General features: G+C 48.9%; 1 protein-coding gene across 2 annotated transcripts in view; it reads right to left on the bottom strand.

Moving 5' to 3' along the window:
* Window positions 1-26,959, bottom strand: part of LOC146833286 (retinol dehydrogenase 5-like) — a 108,329-nt gene that overhangs the window by 46,083 nt on the left and 35,287 nt on the right. Inside the window, exon 1 of one of the 2 annotated variants that reach the window (XM_085600997.1) lies at window positions 5,137-5,158. The exons of the other annotated variant lie outside the window; for it this stretch is intronic. The gene's annotated coding sequence lies outside the window, so the exon portion shown is untranslated. Of the gene's footprint in view, window positions 1-5,136; window positions 5,159-26,959 lie in introns of those variants that run through there. 2 annotated transcript variants of the gene reach the window in all.

Raw genomic sequence — 26,959 nt, 5'->3', positions numbered from 1 at the left:
ACAGCTCAAAGGCCCAAAGAAAAGTAAAACACGGAAACCGCTCTCTAGACCAACTGAAAAACCGATGATGGTAACAGTTCAGAACCCTCCTTGGAAAGCAAGGAGCAGAAACAGCTCAAAGGCCCAAAGAAAAGTAAAACACGGAAACCGCTCTCTGGACCAACTGAAAAACCGATGATGGTAACAGTTCAGAACCCTCGTTGGAAAGCAAGGAGCAGAAACAGCTCAAAGGCCCATTGAAAAGCCCAGGACACGAACAGCTCCAAAGCTTCACGAAAAAGCAAAGCACAGAAACATCGCCAAATCCTCAATTAAAAATAAAGGGCGGAAATAGACTCCAAAGGCAAAGCACCTTGGGAAGCGAAGGACAGGTCCTGCCTCCACCCGTGTGCACACCTCCACTGCCTCTTGTCTAGGATTTCTCTATTCAAAAAACACTCAGATACATGAATACTGAAACAGCTTAAAGGACACCGAAAAGTGTGGAGAGGGACAGGCTAAAATGTCTTTTATTTATTTATTTTATTTAATGCAGTTTTATATAGCGTGAACTTGACCCAAAGTTGTCAGAGCGCTATACAAAAGAACCAGGTAAGTTTCAAAAGGTACACAAGATAGACTAAACACGCTAACAAGTTACATATATACAGTTACAGGTACACAAGATAGGCTGAACACGCTAAAAAGTTACATATATGCAAAAGTTACATATATGCAGTTACAATGCTAACAATTTGCATATTTATATTGTAAAAAGATATAAAAGGTGTCAGTGTTAGGTTAGAACAGGAGTAAAATACATATTTACAAAGTTGATCTCATATGAGTGCCAGGTAAATTACAAAAGTTACACGAGACAGACTAACAGATTACATGTATACAGTTACAGGTACACAAGATAGGCTGATCACGCTAACAAGTTACATATGTGTAGTTACAATGCTAACAGGTTGGATATTTATATTGTAAAATTATGAAAGGTGACAGCGTTAGGTTGAAACAGGAGTAAAATACATGTTTACAAAGTTGTCCGCATGTGAGTGCTAGATGGTCGTAATGGTCAAGAAATAGGTTGGGTTATTCCAGGAAGTGTTTGGAGGAGGAGAGTTTTAAGATCTGTTTTGATGGTCCGGAAAGAGGTTCGGAGGGATGGAGGAAGTGAGTTCCGGATTCTGGTCGCATTACCAGAGAAGGATTGAGCCATAAATCTTTCCCTTTTGAAGGTAGGAGGTCGAGCAGTACGTTTTCCACATTGCGTGAAGGTCTAGAGCCGCCAGAGATTTAGAGTTTATTCGCCAGATAGCCTGGGGTGGAAGTGTGCAAGACTTTGTGGGTGATACAGGCAGTCTTGTAAACTGACCTTGCTTCGATAGGAAGCCAGTGAAGAGACAACAGTATGCATGGGGTGTGATCATTTCTTTGAGCCGCATATATGAAGCGAGCTGTTGAGTGGAGGATGGATTTTAGAGGGAAAAGGTGGGATTTGGGGAGGCCAGCAAGGAGAGAGTATCCGTAGTCCAATCTGGAAAGAACCAATGAGTGGACCAAGGTTTTTAGGTCTTGTTCAAGAAAGAAGCGCCAAACTCCCCAGAGAAGGCTCAGTTGGTAATGTAAAAAGCCCCACCGAAAGCAAAGAACAGAAGAATATCCAAAGTCCAAACCAGAGACAGAGCCAACTTCTTAAACGCCATACCCTACAGAAAGCAACAGATGGCACGGGGCAGGAGGCAGTGCGGCATGGAGCTCCAGCATTTAGAATGCAACAGGGAGTCTAATACTGGGACAGTGAGCCTTGCTGTCTGACACAGGGACAGGGAGACCCATACAGACTCTTAGACATCCATTGAAACAAGAAGACACTGACACTTGGACAGGAACTCACAGTAGGACAATTGAATGCAAACGATGCCTTTGCATTATGGAGTGATTGGGGCAGGGACAATGAGGTAAAACACTGGTCTCGTGACTGGGAGCCTCTCACTGACAGAGGGAGAATCAGTGCTTTATTTGTAAAAGAATAAGTGCCAGGGCTCTCGTTTCGAGGCCACTGGAGCTTGCCCCACACATTTCCCTCGCCCATGCTGCCAATGACAGTACAAACACAGCTACTCACCATCTCACTCTTACAAGTGCAACAATTCATACTATGCCCGGCCCCCAAAGGTATAAGAATGGCTTGGGAGGCAGGTATTAGCCATTGTAAATGTAAATTGAACTAATAAACAGCTGTTTTTGTGCTCATACCTAAATTAGCCAAACAGCGCCCCCATGTGGCAGACAGTCATAAGCCCCGGTGTTGACAATTAGGTGCTGGTGCTGGGCACGGGAAACCCCCAGCTCAAATTAAGCACTAGGGAGAAACAACCAGTGACTTTGGGACAAGGAGATGCTGACTTGGCAAGGGACGCGTACCACTTGACATTGGCACCAGAGGACTCTAATATGGGCCAGGAAACCCCTCACACGGAGACAGGGAGACTGACATTGGGACAGGAGCACACATACTCTTGTTGGGGCAGAAACAAACTGCATGTGTGCATGTGCGCATTCACACACAAACACTGATTACACACCAGGATGTCTAGCCTCATCTGGGTTGTCAAAGGTGGTAAAGTGTAGCCCCCATGGGAGTAGGTATCTCCAGCAGCGGAACCTACAACTGTGAGCAGGCACACTACTGAGGGAGACCAACAACACCATTAACCCCTTCGCTGCGGCGCGAATTCTCCCGCAGCGCTGGGGGGGTTTGGGGGGGTTGACGGCGCCGCTGTGCTCATGACGGAACCACGCCGTCATGAGTCACGGGTGAGCTGTGCTCATGACGGCGTGGTTCCGTCATGACTCCACCCACTGCGCTAATCGCCCGCACAGGCGGGGACTTAGCGCCACGTGGGAGGAGCGGCCGCCAACGGCCGCAGCATGACGGAACCACTCCGTCATGAGCACAGCGCACCCGTGGCTCATGACGGAGTGGTTCCGTCATGAGCGGGGAAGGGGTTAAGATATTTAGGAGACGTGTTTATCGAAGTTTTACTTTGGCGTAACTCTACGCAAAACACATTCTTTAATTACAAGCATTGGCAAAGCCAATAGATCTCGCCTTTTGGACCTGATGGCTTTTCCAAAGGTTTTAGTCATGCTCCATTGCATCCCTGAGCTCAACGCAAAATGTTGTTGCGCTGTCCGAGAGCCCACACAAACGTTGATGAATATCTCCTCTTCAATGCCAGCTCCAGGGACGTACAAACTTTTCACAATTTAAAATATCAAAAGTAAAGGACAGTTACAGCTTCCAAGCATCAATGAAAGCAAGGGGAGAACTGGCACTAACGCTTCACTGAAAAATAAAGGATGGAAACAGCTCCATAACCTCATTGAGAAGAAGAGGTTTGAAAAAGGTTCAACATAATTAAAATAATTAAGTAGTTGCTCCACGCCCCCTCCTGAGAGTCAATGGAAGAACTTCTATCTAATCAATCTGAAAGTAAAATATTGAAACAGAAGGAAACGTCCACTGAAATGCATAATAAGTAAAAAGCGCCGAAACACAATGAATGACAAAGGACTGAAACACCTCTGAAACCCATTGAAACACAAAGGACTGAAACACCTCTGATACCCATTGAACACAAAGGACTGAAACACTTCTGATACCCATTGAAACACAAAGGACTGAAACACCTCTGATACCCATTGAACACAAAGGACTGAAACACTTCTGAAACCCATTGAAACACAAAGGACTGAAACACTTCTGATACCCATTGAACACAAAGGACTGAAACACTTCTGAAACCCATTGAAACACAAAGGACTGAAACACTTCTGATACCCATTGAACACAAAGGACTGAAACACCTCTGATACCCATTGAACACAAAGGACTGAAACACTTCTGAAACCCATTGAAACACAAAGGACTGAAACACTTCTGATACCCATTGAACACAAAGGACTGAAACACTTCTGATACCCATTGAAACACAAAGGACTGAAACACCTCTGATACCCATTGAACACAAAGGACTGAAACACTTCTGATACCCATTGAACACAAAGGACTGAAACACTTCTGATACCCATTGAAACACAAAGGACTGAAACACCTCTGAAACCCATTGAAACACAAAGGACTGAAACACCTCTGATACCCATTGAACACAAAGGACTGAAACACTTCTGATACCCATTGAAACACAAAGGAAGACAGCAGCTACTTCAAGGCACCCGATGAAATGGCAAAGGCCATAAAGCATTCAAATCATACTGGATGGAGGTGGAATCGGCACCTGTGGCACTATGGAGGTGGCCAAGCCACTGAAAGCTCGAGCCAGGCTCAAGCTAAATGCCTGGCTTGGGCTCAGCTCGAAGCCCTTTTGGAAACTCGAGCCTAAAACGAGCCAAGCTTTCACAGAAGGCAATATGGCCCAGTGGCTACAGCTGGCGACCAGTAACATGGGAGCCAGGAACCAATGCCCGCCTCAGCAAATCTCCCTGTGCTGAAAAAAAAAGTGTAACGTCGTCTGGGTCTGTTGTGAATTGCTCCTGTGTCCTTGGGCAAAATTCGTACTATGTAAAACCACAAAAAATAAAAAGTTGATTCACCCACACTATTCTCAATCTCCAACAATTAAGGACGAAACATTAACATTTATGTCAGAAAGACATACCTATCTTGTGACTGAACCACACAGTGTGATACTGGACAAATCTGGGCCCAACCCAGCGTCCCTGATTGACCAAACTGTCTGATCCTAAGTGAACATTTTATTTCACAGCCCCTCCTTTGGTTAATAATCACATATGAGAGCACTTTCAAATATGTGACCTCGGGATTAGTGCTCTACAAAAACCTCTCTTTTGCTCGATTTCATATATTGTAGTTTCACTCCAGGTAAAATAGGAATCCAGTTCACATATACGATATGCACCTGCTGTACCATGGCAAGCTGCGCCCTGAGCAGCGCAGCCCATCTCTAAACACTGACGAGAAGACAAGAGCCCCAGTTACAATTAATTCACAAGATCGATTTTTAGCAGAATACCCTGCGCCATTTTGTCCCTGAAATAGCCACGGTGCCTCCCCGTTATCCCAGAACAGGCCAATATCCAGGCTCACACCCTGGCCCGCCTCACCTGTGCTCCGCGTAGTTTCGATGGGAAGCCGGCGCTCCGAGCCATAAGAAGCTCTTCCTGTCTGCTCGTCTGTCGATCCACTCTCGTCGCCCCCACGGGAAAGGCTGGTCCAGGAGTGTGCATCACTGGTCACCCTGGCAACCGGACAGAAGTAGGCCAGGACCGCCTGGTGTGCGCCTTGTCGCGGGATCCGGGGCCGCTCCGTGGGGCAGTCACACATCCCACCCTCAGGGACAGGTCCTCTCGCAGCCTGTCCCTGGGCCTTGTGTGTGAGTTATGAGGCAGGGGCGCGGCTACCAAATGTGCAGTGGCACCGGGACCCGGGCAGGTAAAGAGTCCACTGCACTCGTTATTGTTGTTTTTACTACTCAAAAGGTATGTTATAGGGGTCTTTTTCATTACATGCTTGCTTTAGGGCCAACTGGATATTTTGCTGCTTGTGTCAGAGCTCGGATTTCTCCACTGGAAGGAAGGCAACCCCTTCCACTGGCGCGTGGCGCACATTCGCGCGCTTCAAGTGGCTCCCTGGCAGACCTTCTGCCATTGGAGGGAGCTCTCTAAAGTGGCCTAAGGTGACGTGTTGATGCTGTACGTTTTATCCGGGATACATAAATACCAGCGTCTCCGTGTATCTGTTTCAGAAACGAGTTGCTGGATTCTGCGCACGCCGACATCCCTCTTCTGACAGTGACTGTGAACCGCTGCACTAAACGCTGGTGCCCCTTTCACATCGGCACTACAGTACGTAGCCTTAATGACTATATCACTGGTAGCCAAGAATTTATGACTTCACCGCTTGGTAATTCAGCTTTCAAGGCATCCTGACGTCATGACCGAGCTTCACTCGGAGTCCCAGCCATCATAACCTCGTCAGTTCATGACCCAGCCTTCATGACATCATCACTTAGTGCCAAAGCCTTTATTATATTCTTGCCAGATAAAGCCTTCAGGGCACTTTTTTATCACGTGACCATGTATTTAGCACGTCATCATCCAGTGAGCAGGCCTTAAGGGCATCGAGTCTTAAGTGCCTTGGAGCTTGATGACGATGTTTGCAGTCCTGGAGCGGGCCGCCACACCAGCGCCCCACTACAGAACTGCTAATCCCATAGTCAGACCGCCCGCCCGATTAGGAGTTATCTCCTGGTCTGGCGGGCGGTCCTTTGGTGTTCCCAAGGCAGTGTCTATTAAAAAGGCACCGCAATGGGGACGCCAAAGCCGGTTCTTGCACGGCATGGCCTGTAAAGTCCACGCCATGCAGGGGAAGGGGCGCATGCAGACAGGGAGGCACACCCGTGCCCCTCACATGCAAATAATGGCCCTAAACCAACAGGGGTCCCTGTAGGGCCCCTAAGTTTACTCGACACCACATTTTTTATGTCATTGAGAGCGAAGTGATATGGAAACTCCGAATATGCTAAGCAGTGCCGCAGCAGCCCCGCCAAGCATATTCGGGCCTCTGGCGCTTGTGGTGGTCCTGTGGCGGTCTCACCGCCATATGCATAATAAGGCGGGCGGACCACCAGTCTGCCAGTCCAGGGACCTCCACCACTGGTGCTCTCTCGTAATCAGGCCCTTAGTGAACATGAGTTTATAGCTTGATGACCAAGCCTTCGTTACCTCAATAATTTGTGACATAACCACTCACTGATGAAGCATTCATGGCATCATAAATTTGTGACAAAGTCTCTAAGACATTCTCACTTGGGGATCAGGCCTTCATGACATCTTCAGTCAGTGGCCAATTGATCGCAAAATCCTCTTCTGGTGACCATGGGCCAGATGTAGGTAAATGCATTTGTGCGATTCCTTAATAGCGATTTTTAGGGAATCGCTATTAAGGACTCGCAAAATGGCATGTAGATAGGAATCGCAATTTGCGATTCGCAATCAAGGAATACCTTCCCATTTATTCCTATGGGCCTAGAGGCCTATAGGAATAAATGGGAATTGCGCCCGCAATTTGCGAGTCCCCAATAGGTACTCGCAAATTGCGTGCGCAATTTTAAGGGTACAAGGGTTCCCGAGAGACACCCTGTTGCACCCCTGAAATGTGCATGTGTGCACATGTAGCGCACATACATGCCTAAAGGCCATGAATGTGTGCCACATGGCACTTTAAAAAAGCAAAAAAGTGTTTTTTTAAAGAAAATCGCTAACTACCACCAACTTGAAATTGGTGGTAATTAGCGATTCCTAAAGGCTAAATTGCACTTTCATTTGTGCTACTTACATTGCATTTATCGCAAAATAGGGAATCGCAAATTATGCGATTCCTTATTTTGCAAGGGGCTTATTGTTGGCTTCCTACATCTGGCCCCAAGTTGTAAAGCAAAATTCTTTTGACTTCTGTGGACCCCGAGCCAGGGATCCTGGCTTAAGAAATTTTGACAATTTGAATCTCAAATACAGAAACAAGGATTTATTTAACAAATACACAAATTATGAAACATTTTAATTTATAATTCACAAACAAATATACAAAATCAAATATTTCCCTTTGATGGGAAGGTTGGGGCTTTTCTAAATTCAACTAAAGCCACTCATTATCCATACTATATTCTGTTTCATGCAGTTGCATTGTTCCCACAAATCAATCTGAGGACCCCAACTTAATTTTAAGCCTTCATTTTCCAATTCCTTCACATTTACAGAACGTTTTAAAATGTAAAACTTAAAATGTTGCTTCTTTTGTTTATACACACTTTATTAATCTGTTAATATTTCATTTTTAAAGCTATTGTGGACCCCCTGCGTATGTATCGCAGACCCCCAGGGGTCCCCGGACAACCACTGCTGTAAGGTATCACATGGTGTGCAAACATTAATTTTTAACTGATGATTATTTTGCCGTGCAATACCAAAATTGATAACAATATTTAACGCCAAATTCTTAGTGTAACATACATTAAAAGCACGGGCCTCAATGCTATGAAAATAATACAAGAGGGTGTCTTGGAGTGACAGCATTTTGGTGGGGTTAGAAAACGATATATATGTTATGGGAAAATCAATTCAGTAAAACGACACCGTAGGGAGGGAAGAGAGAAGGTGTTACAGAGTTTTAGAACAATGCAGGAGTGGTGAATTTAATCACAGATATCCAAGTAACTTTGTGGAATTGAGGCTCTTTAACAGAGAATTTCACTTTTTCCCCCAATTTTCAGTACTTGTGTTTTTCAGATTTCCATTTGCGAAAGACCATCTTTTTGGCGAAGGTGAGACTCTCAGATCGAAAACTTTGTGTCGTAGTCTATCTTATCGCGATGAGATAGATTGTTTTGGCTGAGGGAAGAAGGAGATACTTTTTCTTTGGGCCTATAAGAATCATATTTTCCTGTGCGGTGCAATAGAGCAAACAATTTTGTTACCTGTTGTACATATTCATGCCTGCTAGAATGCAACCGTCCTGTTTTAACAACATTATATTCAATGATTGTTTTTTAAATTTAAGTTTTTTCAAAAACGTATGGCCGTCCCATTCAGATCGCATCATTTATCCTTTTTTTCTTTCTGCTTATGATAAGTGTTTGAAACAAGCATTGAAAATGTAAATAGGTCTGGCCTTGGCACGCTGGTGCAATGGTTATTTTATTTGATTATTTTCTGATTTTTACAAGCAGGTCCACAGAAAAACGAAAAGAATAAAAAAAAAAGAATATGTGCCATCTCCTAAATGTGACAGCAGCAAGCTTACAATAAACCGTTTACATTTTTAAAAAAAAATCATGGTATGTAATTTTAATACATCAGTAGGGGTCTTTCTAGAGAGTTACACAACATCATTTTCATGTTTGAAGCCATGGAGGACATCCCAGGGCCCCCCGGCCCCTTCCAGCTCCCTCGGCTGGAGCCAGTCACCCTTTCATTTTTTGGTGGGTGCCCCAGTGCCCACCGTAGTATCTACAATCCTGTCATTGTTGGGGGACACAGGGGGAGCCCCAAGGCCCAAGTCGGCTCCGCTGAAGGCACCTGGGTTGTTGGTTTAGGGTGGTGTGAGCCCTTCTCAAGCAACAGCCACAATCCCTGTCAGGGTGAACCACAAAAGTCAATCAATCAATCAAGGAATTTGTAAAGCGCACTACTTACCCGTGAGGGTCTCAAGGCGCTGAAGGGAGGGGGGAAACCGCTACTGCTCGAAGAGCCAGGTCTTGAGATGTCTTCTGAAGGTGAGCAGGTCCTGGGTCTGCCGTAGGTGGGTGGGGAGGGTGTTCCAGGTCTTGGCGGCGAGGTGGGAGAATGATGTGCCGCCGGTGGTCTTTCGTTGGATGCGGGGGACGGCCGCGAGTGCGAGGTTTGCTGAGCGGAGCTGGCGGGTGGGGGTGTAGAAGTTGAGTCTGTCGTTCAGGTAGGCTGGTCCGGTGTTGTAGAGTGCTTTGTCTGCGTGGGTGAGAAGTTTGAAGGTGATCCTCTTGTCGACGGGGAGCCAGTGCAGGTCTTTCAGGTGGGGGGTTATGTGGCTGCGTCGGGGTACGTTGAGGATCAGACGTGCGGAGGCGTTTTGGATGCGTTGTAGTCGATGCAGGTGTTTGGCTGGGATTCCTGCGTAGAGTGAATTGCCGTAGTCCAGCCTGCTGCTGACGAGGGCCTGTGTAACAGTTCTCCTTGTTTCGGACGGGATCCACTTGTAGATCCTGCAGAGCATGTGGAGGGTGTTGTAGTAGGAGGAGGAGACGGCGTTGATCTGCTTCGACAGGGAGAGAGAGGAGTCGAGGACGAATCCGAGGTTGCGTGCGTGGTCGGTAGGTGTGGGTGCCATTCCCAGCGTTGTAGGTCACCACGAGTCGTCCCAGGCCGAGGGGGTGGATCCGAGGATGAGGACCTCCGTCTTGTCCGAGTTAAGTTTCAGACGGCTGCTCTGCATCCATTCGGCAACAGCCTTCATTCCCGCGTGGAGGTTCGTTTTGGTGGTGAGCGGGTCCTTGGTGAGGGAGAGGATGAGCTGGGTGTCGTCGGCGTAGGAGATGATGTTGAGGTTGTGCTGACGGGCTACTTGTGCGAGGGGGGCCATGTAGATGTTGAACAGCGTTGGGCTGAGTGATGATCCCTGGGGTACGCCGCAGATGATGTCGGTGGCTTCGGATAGGAAGGGTGGGAGTCGGACTCTCAGGGTTCTGCTGGAGAGGAAGGATGTGGTCCAGCTGAGGGCTTTCTCATGGATCCCGGCTTCGTGAAGGCGTGTTTTTAGGGTGCGATGGCAGACCGTGTCGAAGGCGGCTGAAAGGTCCAGGAGGATGAGGGCTGAAGTTTCGCCATTGTCGAGTTGTCGCCTGATGTCATCTGTGGCGGCGACGAGGGCTGTTTCAGTGCTGTGGTTTCGTCTGAACCCGGACTGGGACGGGTCCAGGATGTTGTTGTCTTCGAGGTGGCGGGTTAGTTGCGCGTTGACGATTTTCTCGATGACCTTCGTCAGGAACGGGAGGAGGGAGATGGGTCGGAAGTTCTTGAGGTCCTTGGGGTCCGCCTTGGGCTTCTTGAGGCGGGCGTTGATTTCGGCGTGCTTCCAGCTGTCCGGGAATGTGGCTGTCTCGAAGGAGGCGTTGATGACCTTCCGTAGTTGGGGTGCGATGGTTGCGTCGGCTTTGTTGAACAAGCGGTGAGGGCAAGGGTCTGACGGTGATCCAGAGTGGATGGAGTTCATGACCTTGCGTGTTTCTTCGTCGTTGACGTTGGTCCAGGAGGTCAGGTGGTTGGTCCAGGTGGTGTTCGTGGGGGAGGAGTCTGGCACGGTCGGGTTGCTCGGGATGTTGAAGCTGTTGTGGATGTCTGCTATCTTCCGGTGGAAGAAGGTTGCCAGAGCGTTGCACAGTTCTTGTGAAGGCGGGACATCGTTTGCGTTGGGGTTGGAGAGTTCCTTCACGATGCTGAAGAGCTCTTTGCTGTTGTGTGCGTTGTTGTCCAGTCTGTTTTTGAAGGAGGATCTTTTGGCCATTCTGATGAGGTGGTGGTGTCTACGAGTTATGTTATGTTATGTTACTGTTTGTTTTGTAGAGCGCTCAGCTGCTCCAAAGAGCGTCCCGGCGCTAAAGATCATCACACCAAATACCAGCAGCAAACAAACAGCCATAACAGAGAACATAACCAGAATTAACCATAACAGCATTACAAAGCAAACAGATAGGTTTTAAGTCCTTTCCTAAAAACCGAGAGATTGGTGCACACCCGCAACGTCAAGGGCAATGTGTTCCAGAGGCGGGGTGCAAGGTAACTAAAGGAGCGACCTCCACAGCGAGCACGCTTCACTGTTGGAACGATAGCCTTGGCCTGGGCAGCAGATCTCAGAGGTCTAGATGGAAGATAGAAATTGACCCTTCTCTGCAGATATTCAGCGCCGAAATTGTGAAGCGCCCTAAAAGCTGTAGTTAGGGTCTTGAAGAAGATACGCTTACGAATCGGCAACCAATGCAGAGAGACAAGGAGATTGCTGGCCCTAGATCTTCTAGTTAAACCGAAGATTGCCCTGGCTGCAGAATTTTGAACTATCTGCAGACGAGTCAGCAGATACTCAGGAAGACCTAAGTAAAGGATGTTGGCGTAGTCTAGGCGCGAGCCAATTAATGCTTGCACCGTAATTTTCTTATGCTCCAAAGATAAATAGGGCAGAAACTTGCGCAACATCCTTAAGATGGCAAAGCACTTCCCAGTCAAGCCAGCAACCTGGGTTTTAAAGGAAAGAGTGTTATCGACCATCATACCCAGGTTCTTCGCTGTGACCGAATCGCTGGCAGGGGGAGACATGGCCGAAGGCCACCATAGCTTCCAACGTGGGTCTGCAGGACAGCCAAAGAACAATATCTCGGATTTGTCGGAGTTGCATTTGAGGCCATTTTTCCCAAACCAGTCAAACACAAACTCCAAACACTTCCGAATGGCTGCTCCATCGAAGTCACAGCCCCTGTCACAAGTGAACAGGAGCTGTGTGTCATCCGCATAGGATATGATCTGGGCCCCTAGCTCCTCCACCCGTGCCGCAAGAGGTGTAAGGAAGATATTAAAGAGGGAAGGACTCAGTATGGAGCCCTGCGGGACCCCTACCTTAAGCTGCGGCATCCGGGCGGAGAAAGGGGGAGCCCAGATCGTTTGTGTCCGATCGGCCAAAAAAGACTGAAACCATGCGAACACCGTACCCCGCAGCCCAATCTCCCAGAGTCTAATTAGGAGGAGGTCGTGGGGGACGGTGTCGAAGGCCGCCGACAAATCAAGCATGATAAGCAGGGCCTTTCCACCCCTATCGAGGGTCTCCTTCACAATCTCAGTAACCTCAAGAAGAGCGGTCTCAGTGCTCAGGTTAGATCTAAATCCAGACTGTGACTGATGTAAAAGGGAGTTGCCCTCTACAAAGTTGGTAAGGGTGGTATGAACACACTTTTCAGTGATCTTGGCCAGGGCAGGAAGCAGCGAGATTGGCCTATAATTAGAATGCAGTTTAGCATCTGCATTTGGTTTTTTAATAAGGGGAAGAACTAAGGCCTGTTTCCAGGAGGAGGGGACTTTGCCCGACTTCAAAGATGCATTAATGAGAGGGTTGATGATCGGATTAAGGGCAGGTGCCAGGGTCGCAAGACACTTGGCGGGACAAGGGTCCAGAGGAGAGCCAGATTTCAGGCTAGACAAAAGGTCAAGCGAGGCCTGAGGCTCTAAAGAGGGAAAACAGTGCAGGGTAGGGCCCACAGAATCCATATGCATAGCTGGTGGGCATAACCAGGGGTTGGAAAGGCCATCGACCTCTGAACCTGTGCTCAAGATGATCTGGGTTCCTTGCAACGCTGACTGGATAGTACGTATTTTATTAGTGAAAAATACTGCAAGCTCCATGATCCAAGGTTCCGAGAAAGCAGATGCAGAAGTGCAGCAGGAGGGAGAGGTGAATTCTTTAACAATCTTAAAGATCTCTTTGCAGGAGCTATCTGCTTCCTCAATCCTTCTGGCCAAAAAGGATTTTTTCTCTGCAACGAGCTCCCTGTGATATTCTTTCACTGCTGCTCTATAAGACTGCTTAGCCGATGTATCATAGTGCCTCCTCCAAATTCTCTCCAGCCTCTTGCAGTGCCTTCTCTTGGCCGCCAAGGCAGCAGAGAACCACGGGGCTGATGCTCGTGCCAGTTCAGATCTAACCTGGCAAGATGGTGCCAAGGCTTCCAAACGTGCAGTGAGCCAATTCTGAAAGCACACCACATCATCCTCCAGACTGCCCGTAAGAACACAAGGATGGGTATCTAAAGCCTGGGTGATCATGGCCGGGGTGACTTTATGGAAGGCTCTAGAACTACGAGCAGCGAGCCGCTGCGAAATGCGGGCGGCCACAGGCTGATGTACTAGCGTGAAATCCGCTAGGAAATGATCCGACCAAAGAACTGGGGCAAGGGAGGAAAGGACCACCGGAACGGTCGAAAAAATTTGATCTAAAATATGCCCCTTCTCATGTGTAGGGGACTGTAGGTACATATGAAGTCCCACCGACGATGTCATATCCAGAAATTTTTGCACTTCAGGATCCTCGCCCTTATCCATGTGGATGTTAAAGTCCCCGAGGATTAGGCAGTGTTTTGTTCTAAGACTCAGTGTGGAAATGATCGATAGCAAATCCTCAGTAAAGGAGCCAAGAGGGCCAGGTGGTCTATAAAGCAAAAGCCCCAGGCAGGATTGATGGGGGGATAGGGCCAGGGAGAAGGCAAGGATTTCACAGTCAGGTAAATCATCCGTCGACAAGATGGTACAAGGAATGTGCCTTTTAATGATAAGTGCCACTCCGCCTCCCCTTCCCTTGCATCTGTCTCGACGGAAAATAGCATATGAGGGAGGGATGGCAATAGCCAGATCAGGTTCCGAGCCCTCACCGAGCCATGTTTCTGTGAGAAAGAGACAATCTATGTCATCTTGTGTTAAGAGATTATATATGTCGAGAGCGTGCTGAGGAAGAGACCTAGTATTTAACAAGGCGCAGTTAGTACCTAAAAGAGGGAGCTTGCCAGGACAGGGAATTGTAGGGTCCGGCATCCACCCACACGTGGGGCACTTAGTAATATCCCCAGCAGAGTAGGGGATAGCTCGCTGACATGGAGCAGTGTGTACATTGTAAGACAGAAGATCATCTCTAGTGTACATCGAGCCAAGAGCTAAAAGGAACCCACCAGAATACGTTCCCGAGCGCTTCCGGGACGCTGACGGGCGCAGACGGGCTGACTCAGGCGAGACTCCGGCGCAGCGACGGCGCCCCCGCAAACGCGACCGCTAGCGCGGTAGAACACTGTTTCCTAATATGTGGTACACTAGAGCGCTCCCACCACTCTAGCCCCCACTCAAGATGGCCGCCGAGTGCAGAGAAGCCTGAGCCCGGTTTGAAGCTCTAACGGCAGCTAGCGCCGTGATAGATGGGCGAAAAAGCGTGCAAGTGTATCAGAGGTATGCTGAGTGCATTTACAACATGAAGATCACACAGTTTTAAAATTAATTAAAAATCACAAAAAACGATCCGTTTTGCTCAGGGAGCACTGAATACAATGCACATGCTCTGTGACGAGTGGCGTCCTTGTGGGCTGCGTGGCTGTCAGGTGTGCGATCGTGGAGCCATTTCTTCTCCAGTTTCCGGCAGGCGCGTTTGGAGGTCTGTAGCTCGTCGGTGAACCAGGTGGCTTTCTTGCTGGCGTGGTTGATGGGGGGTTTCCTGAGTGGTGCAAGGGTGTTGGCGCAGTCTTCAATCCACTGTCTGAGGTTGCGGGCTGCTGTGTCTGGGTTGGTGGAGGCCGCAGGTGGGTTCTGGGCGAGGATGGAGGTCAGTTGGTCTTTGGTGACTTTGCTCCAGCAGTGACGTGGGAGTTGTTGGGTGCGGTGGTGCGTGGTTGGCTACTTGAAGGTGAAGTGGATGCAGCGGTGGTTGGTCCAGTGGAGTTCGGTGGTGTGGTCGAAGGCGACGTGGGTGCCTATGGAGAAGATGGGGTCCAGCGTGTGGCCGGTGGCGTGGGTGGGTGTGGTGACGAGCTGTCTGAGGCCGAGGTTTGCCAGGTTGTCAATCAGGGTGGTAGAGTTGGCATCGTTGTTGTTCTCGAGGTGGAAGTTCAGGTCCCCGAGGAGGATGTAGTCCGTGGAGGCGAGTGCGTGGGTGCTGGCGAGGCCGGCGATGGAGTCGCTGAACGGCGCCCTGCGTCCCGGGGGCTGTAGATGAGTGTTCCTCTGAGGGTGGTGTTTGGGTCGGTGTGGATTTGGAAGTGCAGGTGTTCGGCGGTCTTGAGGGTGTCCTCTGCGTGGGTGGAGACCTTGAGGGTGGACTTGTGGACCATGGCTATTCCTCGTCCGATTCCGTTGGTGCGGTCTCTGCGGGTGATCTTGTAGCCGTCAGGGATGGCTATTGCGATGTCGGGTGCCGAGGAGTCATTCCACCAGGTCTCGGTCAGGAAGGCCACGTCGGGGGTGGTGGTGTCGAGCAGGTTCCAGAGCTCGATGGCGTGTCTGCGTGCGGAGCGGGTGCTGAGGAGTATGCAGCGGAGGTGGTTGGGTCTGGTCTTTGGAGGTTTGCTGCCTCTGTTGTAGGTGAAGCTGCAGCTCTGGCAGGAGAAAGGTCCGTGGGTGCGCTTCGGGGTGGCCTGGAAGCAGCTGTGGTTTCGGGCGGTATTGAGTGCGTGGAGGGCGGCGTCGTCTTAGTGGTGTCTGGCGTAGTGGCGTTACTGGGGTCCTGGGGTTCTAGCGCTGGGCGCGGGCCAGGCGCAGACGGGCGCAAACAGGCTCGCCTCTGGCGCACCTCCGGCGCACCAGCGGCGTGCCCACTGCGCGGCCGCACAGCGGCCTGCATTATGAGGGGTGACGAGGGAGGGAGGAGCAGCTGGGAGGGGGGAGCAGGACGAATCGGGACACAGGGGGGCGGGGCCGCAGGGGAGGCAGCGGCAGGAAACGCAGGGCGGCGGGAGGGGGGTGTGGAGGAACAAGCGGACGGGGCACAGAGGGGAGCAACAAACAGGCTAACAGAGCAAAGGGGGCGCAAGGGGCAACAGAGGGGGTACAGTTAGCAACAGTAACAACAAAAAGGAATAAAAACGAGAACAAGTGGAAGAAACGAAAAAAAACGCACGGAGCACAATCAGACACACAGTCAGGGGCAGACAAGGATACTTACAAGCCCACCACTGGGCCACCAGGGATGAGGCGCAGGCGGGAGCCTGCGGGTGGAGGAGGGCCTCGAACTCACGGCAGTAGCGGGACAATGGACATGACACTAGCAGGGTGAGCTAGCGCGGTGGGGGAGCGGCCTGACCTGAAATCAGGGTCTAGGGTTACTAACTTAAAGTGTGCTTAATCCTCTGTTTAGCTTGGTACACAAGCAGTCAGGCTTAACTTAGAGGCAATGTGTAAAATCCCACGTCAATTTAGAAAAACAGAGAAACATTTTTCAAATTATTTGACACCAAAATGACAAAAATCCATCAGTATAATCGGTGAAATGCAATTTTAAAGATTTAAGTAGGCATAACACCACTTGCGATTATCTGGTTGTGCAAGATCAGGTGAAAGTCACAAGTTCAGGCTGATGGCCACAGAGAGCAGGCTGGATACAGAGACCAGGTTATTCTCAATGAAAAAGTTACCTTGTCAAAGTCCAGTGCAAAGAGTTCAGTTACAGTTGGAGTAGGCCTCCAGCAGCTGGGCAGTCCTTTGTCAGCAGGGCAGTCCTTCTCTTCTTCTGTTGAATCCACAGGTCAAGGAGGATACCAGGGGCCTCCAGCAGGCTCGGGGAGGGGGGTGGCGTGCCCCTCCCCTTTATATAAAGCATCATCCCTGTGAGATGCCATTTATGGGGCCTCAAGCAGGCTCGGGGAGCGGTCCAAATGCCCCCCTCACCTATAAAAAACAGCTGTGCCAAATAAATATATTGTGCTCTGAGTGTAGGAAGGTTGCACTTTCACATGTGCAGACCATTTTGAGTGAGGCAAGCACCCATTCCAAGTCCAAGACCAGCTCAGAGTAAGACATACTTTAACTTCTGCATGTTACCTATTCTGAGTGATGGAAGCTTGCAATTCTGCATCTCACATACATGTTCAGAGTGAGGTATGCTTGGACTTTTTAAAGTGCAGTGCCTGTTTTGAGTAAGGGACCCTTGCACTTCTGCATGTGATCACCTGATCTGCGTTTGGAAATTTTTCACTTCTGCACGTGTTAGACCTACTCTGAGAGTCAGAAGCCAGCTGCACTTCTGCATGTCCTAGACATATTCTGTATGTGGGAAGCTTAAACGTTTGCATGTGCGTGACATGTTCTGAGTCCACCATCCGCACCGACCGCCTGCTCTCCTGGACCTACATAAACGACGACGACACCATCAAGATCATGAACACCGTCCACTCCAGCTCCCCGTCAGACCCATGCCCACACAACATCTTCAACAAAGCCAGCACCACCATCGCACCCCATCTCCGGAAAGCCATCAACATTTCCTTTGAGACAGCAACCTTCCCGGAGAGCTGGAAGCACACCGAGATTAACGCCTTACACTAGAAAACCAAGGTGGACCCCAAGGATCTCAAGCACCTCCGGCCCAGCTCCCTGCTCCCGTTCCCAGTGAAGGTCATCGAGAAGACCGTCAACAAACAACTGACCCGCTACCTCGAAGAGAACAGCATCCTGGACCCGTCCCGGTCCGGGTCCTGCAGCAACCACAGCACCGAAACTGCCCTCATCGCCGCCACCGATGACATCAGGACCCTGCTAGACAATGAAGAAACCGCGGCCCTCATCCTCCTGGACATGTCTGCCGCCTTCAACACGGTCTGCCACCGCACACTACGCACACGCCGGGATCCAAGTGAAGGCCCTGGAATGGACCACCTCCTTCCTCTCCGGCAGAACAGAGAGCGTCCGCCTCCCCACCTTCTGCTCCGAAGCCACCGAGATCATCTGCGGCGTACCCCAGGGCTCATCTCTTAGCCCAACGCTGTTTAACATCTACATGGCACCGCTCGCCCACGTCACCCGACTGCATGACCTCAACATCATCTCTTACGCCGATGACACCCAGCTGATCCTCTCCCTCACCAAGGACCCCCACACCACCAAAAAAAACCTCTACGAAGGAATGAAGACCGTCTCTGAATGGATGAGGAACAGCCGACTGAAGCTGAACTCGGACAAGACGGAGGTTCTCATCCTCAGATCCACCCCCTCGGCCTAGGACGACTCCTGGTGGACGACCGCACTGGGAACAGCTCCAACACCCACCGACCACGCACGCAACCTAGGGGTCATCCTCGACTCCACTCTCTCCATGACTAAGCAGGTCAACGCCGTCTCTTCCTCCTGCTTCAACACACTCCGCTGGATCCCCACTGAAACAAGAAGAACGGTCACCCAGGCCCTCGTCAGCAGCAGGCTGGACTACGGAAACGCCCTCTACGCAGGAGCCTCGGCCAAACTCCTGAAAAGGCTTCAACGCATCCAGAACGCCTCTGCACGCCTGATCCTCGACATCCCTCGCCACAGCCACATCACACCCCACCTGAGAGACCTGCACTGGCTCCCCGTCAACAAGAGGATAACCTTCAAGCTCCTCACCCACGCACACAAGGCACTCCACAACACTGGACCAGCTTACCTCAACAGATGACTCAGCTTCTACTCCCCCACCCACCAGCTCCGCTCCGCCGACCTCGCCCTCGCCACAGTCCCCCGCATCCAAAGAGCAAGCTTCGGCGGCAGATCGTTCCCCCACCTTGCAGCCAAGACTTGGAACACCCTCCCCATCCACCTATGGCAGACCCAAGACCTGCTGACCTTCAGAAGACTCCTCAAGACCTGACTTTTCGAGCAGTAGCAGCATTCCCCACCCCCCAGCGCCTTGAAACCCTCACGGGTAAGTAGTGCGCTTTACAAATGCTATTGATTGAATGATTGATTGAGTGATTGAGTGAGCGAAGCATCCACACCTGCATTTAATGGAAAAGTTCAGATTAAGGGAAGCTTGCACTTCTGCATCTGATTGGCATGTTCTGTGTGTGGGATGCTTGCACTTTTGCATTTGCAAGACCTGGTGTAAATGAGGGAAGTTTACACTTATGCATGTCACAAAATAGGAAGTGCTATTGGCTATACCCCTATGTCCTATAATACCCTAGTCTCTACAGAGGGTTGATTCAGTGGCTGGAAAATGCACCGGACTAGGTTAAAACCCTTGCACATAGAGACACATTCACTGTATCATGGGAGGATGCTTTTACAACATTAACAGAAAGATAAAACATACATGTCATCAAGGTAAATCTTGAAATACAAAATGTAGGCTGTGTAGATGAGAATTAATTATTCAGCAATCAAGTTTTATTGCACATATTTCATATTCGCCCTGTAATGGCGGGCGGGCCTAGGGCTTTTTTAGTAGGTCTTTTCCGCACTACAGACCGCATGGGGCGTCGCAGCTTATTATCCATGGGCAATGCTTCTGCAGATAAACCAACGCCAGTACTGGACTTAGAATTGACCATCTTAATTGTCCCTCTGAACACGAACATGTTCATTGTTTCTTGCAACAAGTGTGAACCTATCTAAATCCATTGACAAATACCTGCCTTTTCATACCAAAAGTTGCCATTTTGATCCCCATCCTGTCTGCCCTATGAGCCCACCTGGAACCCTAAAAGATTACTGAATTGCCTTAAAAAAGTCCTAGGCTTGCCGCCATCACAGGGCAAAACACATGTTTTCATAGTCCTTATTACTACACGCAAGCAGACATTTCTATGTAGCAAAGCTTGAATATGAAGTATGTGCTATAAAACCTGATCACCGAATAACCAACTCTGCCCAACGTTGCCTACATTTGGTATTTCAAGATTTAGTTTGATGACTTGTATGTTTTATCTTTCTGGTAATGTGACAAACATATCCTCCCACGATGCACGTACGCATGTGCTAGAACTGTTCGGAGTGAGTGAAGTTTGCACTTCTGCAATTGTGTACCTGGTCTAAATGTGGAAAGCGAATTCTTTGTCATGAGTTAGACCTTCTCAAAGTGACAGAAGCTTGCTTGCATTTCTACATGTTCTGAGTGTTATGAAGTCACTGTGCCTTGACTCCATTGGTGTGTCACTGGGTGAATGATGGTAAGCATTTCCAGGTCCCTTAGCATTCACCTTTTCTTAACTCTGAGTGAGTGGTAGGCAAACAAATGTTCTTGTGTGTGACTTTAATTACGTCACTATGCTTTTCACTCGATTGGTGTGTCAGTGAGACAGTGATCGTGAGCATTTTCAGGTTCCACAGTGCACTGCTTTCTATGTGTCTCTTCCCTGAATGTATGTCTCAGTGAGTGGCAGTGGGCAAACACCGGTCCCTATTGTGACTCTGACTACAATAATGTGCCTGTAACTCCATCAGCAAAAAGAACAAATGATGGACAGAATACTGAACAATGTGAACATTCACACCAAGTCACAAACTTCTGGGTTTCATCCATCATTCTTTTGCTCACCACTCCATCCCAGGTTGGATCCATCCATATGCAAATCATTCTTGACCCTGCCCCTCATGGGAACGGTCCAGCCCATACAGCCAAGGCAGGTCCTTCCTGGACCGGAAACAAGCTTCCTGGGGCCGGTTATGGTGTATCACCCCATATCAGCGAGGCTATTTTGAATTCAGTGACGCAATAAGCACAGGACCCACATCTGGGCATACCCTTTCCACTTAGGGTGACAAAAGCAAAAAAGAACAAATGATTGCTGGAATGCTGAACAATGCAAACATTAATCTCCGTCACAAAAATCTGGGTTTAATCCATCATTCTTTTGCTCACCACTCCACCCCAGGTTGGACCCAGCCATTTGTAATTCAGTCTTGACCATGCTCCTCATGGGAGCAGTCGAGCCCGAACCGCCAAACCAAGTCCTCCCTCAACTGGAAACAAGCATCTTGGGATTAGTTTGGGGTATCACCCCTCATCAGCCAGGCTAGCTTGAATTCAGTGGCAGTTTGAGCATGTCTGGGTATACCCTTGGTGAGTGGTTAGGTGGTAGGCAAACAAATGTCCTTGTGTGTGACTCTAATTACATCACTATATATTTCACTCCATTGCTTTGTCACTGAGACAGTGATGGTGAGCACGTTCAGGTTCCTCAGTGTACTGCTGGATGTGTGTCTCTCCCCTGAATGTATGTCTCAGTGAGTGGCAGTGCGAGAGCACAGGTCCCTGTGTGTGACTTTGACTACATTACTGTGTCTTTAACTCCATCGGTGTCAGTGGCAGTAAGCATGTTACGGTCCCCAAGGGTGTGTCTTGGTGAGTGGTGGTGTGCAAACACGTCCTTTGTGACTCTGGCTACATCAACGCACCGTTGACTCTAATGGTGTGTCAGTGACGATGAGCATGTTTAGGTCCCGCAATGTGTCCCTGAGTGTGTTTCTGGGTGAGTGAAGGTTTGTGAACAAATGTTCCTGTTTGTGACTTTGCCTACATCAATAAGCTGTAGCCTCCACGGGTGTGTCACTGAGTCAATAATGGTGTGCATGTTCGGGTACCTCAGTGTGCGTCTGAGTGAGTGGTAGTGATTGACACATGTCCCTGTGTGTGCCATTACCGCCATTGGTGTGTCATTGAGTCAATGATAGTGAGCATATTCTGATGCCTCAGTGAACCCCTGATTGCGTGTCTAAGTGTAAAATCATTAGTCAAGTCTGGACGGATTTACAACAAACTAACAAAAGCACACTTTCTGATTAAATTTCTTTTGTCAGGCCAAGTTTGATGCAATTCCATTTCGCAGTTTGCAAGCAAAATTTCCTATGGGTGCTAAAATGGGAACTCACTTCTCTTTTTACCCACTCCTCCCTCCCTCCCTCCCTGCATCCCCATTTAACATTTGTTTCCTGGAGGGATCTGCACAAAAATTGGCATGGCAGACTTTAGCTAACTAAGCTAATGATTTTCCAAAATTTCGTGCAATTCTGTCAGTGGGATTAAAAAATTATAAACCAATGAAAAAGATGGCTTTTCAATAGAAATTGCACCCAACACATAAGATCGCAGTGTTGACTGCCACTGTCTAATATATGCACATGCTTTGTCAGTAAAAATAAATATGACCCAATAACACATAAAATTTAGAGGGAGTGAATTAATAAATATTCACACATTTATTTCAACGGTGTAGACGTCAAACTTGAGAACATTATAACCACTGTAGAGCGAAATTACCAAGAGAGAAACGCGCTTTAATGCTTTCTTGATCCCTAATATATTTAAAAGCCACACAACAGCAGTGTGGTCTAGAAGCATGGCGGGCGCTTTCATAAGCATGAAGACTTTCAAAAAGCCATGCAATCTGCCTCGCAGCCACGCCGCTCCTGTTAACGAAAGGAATGCAGCAAGTCTAGAAGTAGAAGCAAGGCAGGCACTTTCATGCCCATACCCCGGCTGCCTACCATGGCTCCTACACCAGAAACTGGTGAGTTCCATACACAGCTCAGGGTGCTGCAGATACAAGGGTGAGAATGTATGGAAAAGTCAGGGAGATGTGTCCACCCCAAGCCTCCCTTAGCCCACAAATGTCATTTTTTGCACTTAGGGCACAACAATAAAGTCAGGTCTGAGGTTCTGCCAACCTCACTTCCAGGGGTAGCTTCTCCACTAGGGCGGAGGAGCGTCACCCCACTGCTTTCTCGCAGTGTGAGAAGCAGAAACATAAAATTGTAATACATTTCAGTTATTACTATTTTATGATTGGTTGTGGACGGGCGGGTGGGCGAGGCTTCTCTGCGAGCAGGAGAGGGGTGGTGTGCCTACCCAATCCCGAGTTTGCAAAGACTGTTTGGTCGGCCCTCTGGGGACGCCCAAACAAGTCATGCGCACTCTGCCCTTCTCCATGCAGGCTGCAATGCAGCCTGCATGGAGAACATGGCCTCCCCATAAGCCCCTGGCTGGGCGGCATCACGACCAATCACAACGCTGCTTGCTGCGTTGAGATTGGCTCAGGGGAGGGAGCTGGGCTGCCTGCTTCTGCTTTCTGTTCCTGCAGGAGAGAAGAAGCAGATAAGACGCGGGACCCTTGCCAGTAGAAAGGTAAGTTTAATAATTAATTTTTTTATTATTAAATTAAACAACCCCCGCTCGACCCCCCATTCCCCCCACCAGCGAGCCATGCCGCCGCGACTGCTCACTTCACAGTTTACTACAACTGAACATAAAATTGCAAAACACACTCTTCTCTCTGGATAACGGCCACATGAAGAACATGCACCGGTGAACAACAAGTTACTGCACACGGATTGCAGGCACTTAACCTATTTGGATGAAAACCCATGTCACTGTACTGCCGTACCATAATATTTTGCCCGATTACTAGGTGGTATGCATATAGTGCAAAGACAACTTTAAACTTGAGTCTCTCAGCTACATTGAGAGCTCATGTTAACACAAACTACGGGGCATATTATCAAGAAACGGCGTTAAAATTATCGCCGCTTTAGCGGCAGAAAACTGCAATGTGTGGTGTGGTGTTGGATGCCTGGCCTGGCCTGCAGCCAGGCCTTTCGTCCAACCCCCCACAGGCAGAAAAACTCCCTGCCACAGGTGGTGGGCATTTGGTTCTACTCCCCAAGCCACTAATAGCCGTTCCATGGGGTCACATACATTAATATTAGGGAGAGAGGAGCGTGGCCCCTCCAATGAACCCAAATGAGCCCCAGGGACCCCCACCCTGGGGCCAAACATAACATTGGGGGCCACAGGGGAGCCAGAGGGCTCCTGCTCTCCAGCCAGTTCCGCACAGGAGCCTGCAATGCTCCTATCTATTGGACGCAGCTGCTATGGCTTACTTCCGCCAAGCAGAAGTAATCACAGTTTCCCTGTCCGCAACAGCATGGGCAGGGAAATAGAAGTGTGCTCTAATCCAGCAGGAGCATTTTGAAAGCTCCCACTTGGTGGGAGCACACTTCTTTCCCTGCCCACCCTCCTGCAAGAAGTGAAAACCACTGTGTCCCGGTGGTGGGCTCCCCAGGACAGAGTCAACGAGCCGGCCCCTGGGGATGGGGTCCCCGGGGCCTTGTAAGGCTCAGGGAGGGGGGCAGGCACTCCCATCCCCTTTGGGTATTGTTTGGCCCATAGTATGGGGACTCTGGACCCTATTTGGGTGCAGGGAGAGGGGATGTGCGCCACTAAAAGCAAAGTGTCTGGCCGCAGGGGATTGGGTCATTGGGGCCGCTATTGGTAAACAACAAAAGAGTGAATAAAGAGAAAGAACAACAGCGTGGGCAAAAACCAAAAGGATTTGTTAAAAGAACCCTCACTCACCAACCTGGTTGGTGACATGCTTCATCATCGGGTTCCCACCAAGGAGGCCGAATGCCTCCCTGGTGTGCTGCGACGCCTGAATTACAGCAAAGCTGGTTTTTGATGGAAAGGTGGGTGTGAATTTTAAAAGGTTAGTGGTTTTAACCGAAACAATTTTAATCAAGGCAAACCAAAAACCATTAAAAACTGGTGAAACGGACTACAACTGGTTGGTTAGGATAACCAAAGTTCGTCCGATTTAGGTCAGTGAAAAAGGAGTGGTCGACATGTTTCAGCTTATCATGCCAAATTAGCTAAGCATTCTTCAGGACCAGATGGAATTCCACGGCGGTATGCGCACGCTAAGGCGCACCCTAACCAGTGGAATGGAAGTGGTAAAACTTACGGTTCTACCGATAAGCCTCCTTGCTATTCCTGGGCTATTAAATTCTGTAAGGAAGCAAAAACACAGACAAAACACACATAAACAAATACATGTGACCTGTTGGTTACTTGTTATCCTTAACGCAATCAAGTGAACAAACAATTTGGTAATCCCGTGCTGTGGAGCGGGAGTGGGTGTGTTTAGCAAATTCGGCCACTACTGCCCTGGGGGCGAGCATTACTCGTCTAAAAATAAACGTATAAAACACAAACGGTGTTGTGGTGAGCTAAGCACACGTGTAGTGCCTGCATCAAAATACAGAATTCTGTAAATAAATCATACTAAGCAGAAATTGTGCTTAAGTAGTGGCTATTAGCCGCTGTGTTGATACTGAAAGCTGACTCGTGAAAGTGTTGTGCATGCTGAATAAGGCGCCCTTGGTTGTTGCCAGGCGCCGTTGCTCCAGTGCATACATAACAAAAGGAAACTAAAATGAATATTAAAACAGTAGCATGAAAAAAGGATGGTCCGCTTACTTGTATGCAATGTACGACTAACATCATGGGTCCGAGAGGGGGGTAGTGAGCTATAGTATCTGAAATTGTGACAAGCAGAGGGTTAATATATCTTGCTAAGCAGAAAGGTACAATCCCATGGGCTGGTGGAACCTAAATCCATGAAAGGAAAAACCCCAGACTTACTTCCATGCTCGCACACTCCCGCAGTAGACCTGGTTCAGTCCTGCTAGGCCCGGATGTTAATGGGTGCCGAGTAAACACGGAAGTGAGTAGTCCGTGAGGCCGGTCACGTGATACCCGATGGGTGCGTGTGACGTCAGAGACTGGGAAAGGGGGCGTGAACTACTAGCAAGATGTTGAACGGACAAACTTTAATAGGACCCTAGGGCCGACAAACAAATCTCCGCGGCATTCGTTTGCTATTTAGCAAGTAAAAACACGTCTAATTACTTCTGGCACATCGAATATAAGGACCTCAAATCCAACTGGACGGTGGGGGTTTGGTTGGAAAACCAAATGACAACTCCCAACCGATGCACTCGTTTGCATTGTAACAGACCAAAAAGACAGTAAAGTAGTCATCATAATTTATCACTAGTGCTAGGGCAACTGAAAAGGGGGGTAGATATTTAGAGCCCATGCTGCAGACAGGTCTGTAAGAAAGTTGCGAAAGTGATAAGGATTAATCAAGCTGTGCTGATCAGAGGCTAGAATGGCAGTGCTCACTAAAATCAATTGGATAATCAGTTCATCGCTTCATTACTGTACTCCAAGGAATATTATCGTTCAATCCTACTTGGTGTGGGGATAAACGATAAATCCAGTGTTGTTCCTTCTCAAAGAGCGACTGTTGAATGTTTTGACCTGGGTTAAGTTTCTCAATGACTGTCCATCTCAAGTCATTTGTGGTATGGTTCAAAAGTAGGAAATGTTCAGTGAGTTTGGTGCTCACTTTGCGACAGCGGATGGTACTGCGGTGTTCGCAAATACGCTGTTTAATTTTTCTACTTGTCATCCCAACATATCTCAGCCCGCAAGGGCAAGTTATTAAATAGACCACGTCTGTGGAGTTACAGTTGGTGTGCATTTTTTGTACCCATTGTTTACCTGGTTCGAGCGCTAGGTGCTTAGAGACAGAAGTCAGATGGCAAACGCTGCATGATCCACACGGATAGTGGCCAACCACTGGGGGTAGACCCCACGCACTGAGAACCGACTGGTCCAAACTTTTATCCAGTATTCTTGGGCGGGTGTGTACAAGCGTATCCTTAATGCTTCTTGCTCTTTTGTATGAGAACAAGGGTTTTTCCCAATCATGGTTGTTGCTCTTCAGGATATTCCAATGCCTTTTGATGGATTTACTCACTGCGTTAGAAGCTGCGTTGTAGGTGGTCACACACATGAGCGGAATGGTATCCTTGTCCCCTCTCACGTTATCTTCCAGGAGGGCATCTCTGTTTTGGTTGCGGGCTCTTTTGTTACTTTTCTTAAGGATTTTGTCGGGGTAGCCACGGTCTTTCAGCTTCACAGTCAATTCCTGTGCTTGTTTCTTGAAGGTGGAAACTTCACTGCAATTGCGTCGAAGTCGTAAGTACTGACCAAAGGGAAGATTCTCTCTCAATGGGCGTGGATGGTAACTTGAAAAATGAAGCAGGTTGTTCTCCGCCGTAGGTT

The sequence above is a fragment of the Triturus cristatus genome, chromosome 4_2, assembly GCF_964204655.1.
Source record: "Triturus cristatus chromosome 4_2, aTriCri1.1, whole genome shotgun sequence".
Lineage (NCBI taxonomy): Eukaryota > Metazoa > Chordata > Amphibia > Caudata > Salamandridae > Triturus > Triturus cristatus.
The sequence above is the reverse complement of the archived record's forward strand: the minus strand, read 5'-3'. Positions and strand labels throughout refer to the sequence as shown.